Genomic DNA, 4,081 nt, shown 5'->3' with positions numbered 1-4,081 from the left:
TTCACTTGTATGTTTCATTCTGCTCTATGAGTTATTCACTTGTATGTTTCATTCTGCTCTATGAGTTATTCACTTGTATGTTTCATTCTGCTCTATCAGTTATTCACTTGTACATTTGTTCTGCTCTATGGGTTATTCACTTGTACATTTGTTCTGCTCTATGGGTTATTCACTTACACATTTGTTCTGCTCTATGGGTTATTCACTTGTACGTTTCATTCTGCTCTATGCATTATTCACTTGTGCCTTTTATTTTGCTCTATCGGTTTTGAATGTTCTGTACTTCTTTGGAATAAAAGCAATGGCTTTGTCATTTGCCATTTTGACTGAATCCTCTTAAAAGCATAAAGAAGTGTACTCTGTCGGAACACGAGCGAAGAAGCTGCTATTGTTAAGCTCATAATATACTTATAGATCAGCAAAATCTTCCTGCTTGCATGGAGGTCTCTTAAGTTAGGAATGCAAGTTGAATACCAGCTCTTCTACATTGGCACCGTGGGCAGAATGTCTAGCTCTGAATCCATTATGGGCAGCATAGATATTGCAAGGAACCATCAGACTTAAGCCTTTCAAGCCAATTTTTGTAATGTTCTCATTCAAATACTTCCAAACTGTATTAATAATTATACCATCTGAAAACAAACTAAATAGTCAGTGAGTTGGAAATTTGAGATCATCACCAGATGTAACCTTCATAACCAGTTTTGCTACATCTACACCATGGACATAACTAATGTACAAAGGCTTCAGGAATTTAACAACAACTTGGTTTTCTTTTCTTAACAAAACCATAGAAAAAGATCCACCTGTTTTTTAACCCTGTTTGTGATTTATTCATATATAAGAGTAAATGCAGATTCACCCTTTTTTTTTCATCTTTTCCTTCCAATTCATCAAGACAAAAGGGCCAAGGCCATCTGATGTTAAGTAAGACATGTTTATTCTTCTAAGGGTGAATTCCACAGATGATGAGTGTAGGAACATCCTTTGAAAAAAGATAGGAAGACCTTCACATGAGGACAATTAAAAATCCATTTTGAGCAACCTTTAACATCCACACTAACTTCAACAGTTGTGGCTTGGTCTGTCTGTCACTGAAGTCTGTACTGTTAATACTTTGTGACAACTAGATGAAGGTGGGGCATTTTGAATGTTAGAGGTGTGCTTTGGTTGGATGGCAATATGAGGAATTTTTTCCAAGTTTGCTAGATACTTGTGTTTTTCTCCTTTGTTATGTTGCCTTAGTTGTGACACTACACTATTGGAAGTAGAAATAAAAGCCTTATTGTAGATTATGCAAAGTGCCTCTGAGTTTTCCGAGTTTCTGACAACATTCTTATTACCATCCTCATCAGTTTGATTCAGCCATAAGGATTGAAAGGAGACGTGTCTTGAATGGGGAACGTTTTGAAGTTCACCATGATAGATATAGTTAACTCCAAAAAGAAAAACTCATTAAAACATGTCTAGTCTTACAACAGTAGGATCTATGCAACTTCCACCACATAAGAGCTTGCATGTTCTAAGCATTCTTATTGAAAAATATAACTAGTTGTCATTCAGAATTTGATCAAATTGTGTATTTACTTAGAGACATGTCAAGACTTAAAAGAAAATATTTATTTTTATTATCAGTTAAAGAGAAGCATATTAATGGTATACGATCTTAAAATATAGCTCCAATTATGACATTAAGCCTTGTGTTACAACTTTTATTTATTTAACAAAAAAAAAGAGTGAAAGGTCCTCAGTTAATCTTCAATGAAATACAAAAGATATTTTTAAAAATAGTATTTATATCTCTCTCTCTCTAAGTATTCATGGATGGTTCTAGAGAGAAATAGACATCACATCCTGTTCAAAACTTCTAAGAGGGATTAATGATAATTTTGTAGTGTTTCTTGGTTGTCACTTTAGCTTTTCGAAACATAACAGGATCAGTATTTTTTTTCTCTCCATGCACCTTGTTCTTGTATGATAGTATGTCTTAAAAATATCAAAGCTTTTGTAACTTTTTTTTTTTCATAATGGACTTCTAATTGATGGATTTTTATATGAACTGGATCTTCAGTTCAATAATTTAGTGAGAAGATATTTATAAAATATAGAAATTCGGACAGAGAATTCTTTCCAATTCAAATATCACATGACATTCGTAAAAAGAGGGGAGGCTAATATTTACGTGATAATTTCATAGGTTTCTTTAGCTCTCTCGTGTGTTTTTTTTTTAACGAATAACACACCACTCTTAATTTCACGTCACCACAGGACATCAAGCACCTTTTTGTTGTTTGTGAATACTCCAGAATAAAGGAGTTGGTTGTAGTGTTAGCCTTTCTTGCATATTTGTGAAAATTCAGAGTGAATGATTAAGAATATTGAAGTATTTACTTTTGTTGTTTGTGAATACTCCAGAATAAAGGAGTTGGTTGTAGTGTTAGCCTTTCTTGCATATTTGTGAAAATTCAGAGTGAATGATTAAGAATATTGAAGTATTTACGGTAGCAATAAATGTTCGTGTTGGAATAACAGTAAGAGTTCGACATAAAATTTTATTATATCATATACTTAAATGCTCAATGAAGTGGCATAGACATACATGTTCGACTGTACCAACTGTTGTAAGATATTGCATCTATTTGGCACTCTCTATTAAACTGAAAATTCTTAACCTTTTTAAAGTGTCGACCTTCAGTTCTAGAAGAGAAATACTGAAGGAGCATTGTGTGTTAAGCCTTCCCGTTTCAACTCATTAACAAATGATCCCATTAATAAATGGTACAATTGTTTAATGTAAAGTGCACTAGTCTGTTATTAATATTTTTAAATATAACTACATGTACAATGTTGGTGGTGTTTTAATCAATGTTTGGTAATAATTCATGCTTTTTGGATACATGACTGTATAGTTTAATAAATAATTAATCTAGTTTTATAGCATGTAAATTTGTACATAAAATCTACCGCAGCTAGTGAAATATTTTGTAGAAGTTTTGAATCATTTATTCTTTGTACAGCTAGTATTTTCAAGGATTAATAAAGATGTTTTATATCAAATGCTTTGTGTGCTTTGGCTTTACAACAGTTTGGTTATTATACTCTAGAACCAGATATCATTTGATTGTTATACCCTAGATCCAGATGTCATTTGATTGTTATACTCCAGATCCAGATATCATTTGATTGTTATACTCTAGATCCCGATATCATTTGATTGTTATACTCTAGATCCAGATATCATTTGATTATTATACTCTAGATCCAGATATAATTTGATTATTATACTCTAGATCCAGATATCATTTGATTGTTATTCTCTAGATCAAGATGTCATTGATAATCCTCTTATTCATAGACACTGATTAGCTAATCCGTAGAAGAAAATAAAGTTTTACAATTAGTATTTGATACCCATTTATCAAGACTTGCCATATATCAAAGGATTAAAGCTCCATAAAATATTAGATGGGGTAGTTTTAGAAATATCAAGTTTTAGATACAAATATGCAGTGGATGCTGTTGACTTGTTGCCCTTCTCCTGGTCAGCTGTTCTAAATTAGTGATGACTGTACCTAATAAACCTCAGGTATTTCTAACTTGGGTTGTTCGGGTCATGTGTTGTTTAAGGTGCTGTTCAGATTGAACATACTTTTAGTATAATATTTACAATAATGTTTCCTGATGAACTTTTAATAGAACAAAATGCATGTAGTTGGTTTTAGTTTTAATCTGGTGGTAGTATGAAACTACTTTTTTTGAAATCTAGTAATTTGACATTATAGTTTAAATTGTCTTATGTTAACAAGAATTTTCAGTGCACACATTTCAGCAAACAAATAAGAAAACACAGAAACTGCTGAGAAAAAATTATAAAGTCAAATAATTTGGATATTTTCTTTGTTTGTCACAATCCAGGAAAATAAATGACAAGGAATTTTTGTAAATTATTGTTGTATATACATTCCAACAACTAAAATAAACATTTGTTGTTTGTCACTGTTGCTGCTACATTCAATACAAATACTATAAACATTTCTTGTTTGTCACTGTTGCTGCTACATTCAATACAAATACTATAAAC

Source organism: Limulus polyphemus, unplaced genomic scaffold (assembly GCF_000517525.1).
Source record: "Limulus polyphemus unplaced genomic scaffold, Limulus_polyphemus-2.1.2 Scaffold1474, whole genome shotgun sequence".
In the NCBI taxonomy this organism is placed as follows: Eukaryota; Metazoa; Arthropoda; class Merostomata; order Xiphosura; family Limulidae; genus Limulus; species Limulus polyphemus.
The sequence above is the reverse complement of the archived record's forward strand: the minus strand, read 5'-3'. Positions refer to the sequence as shown.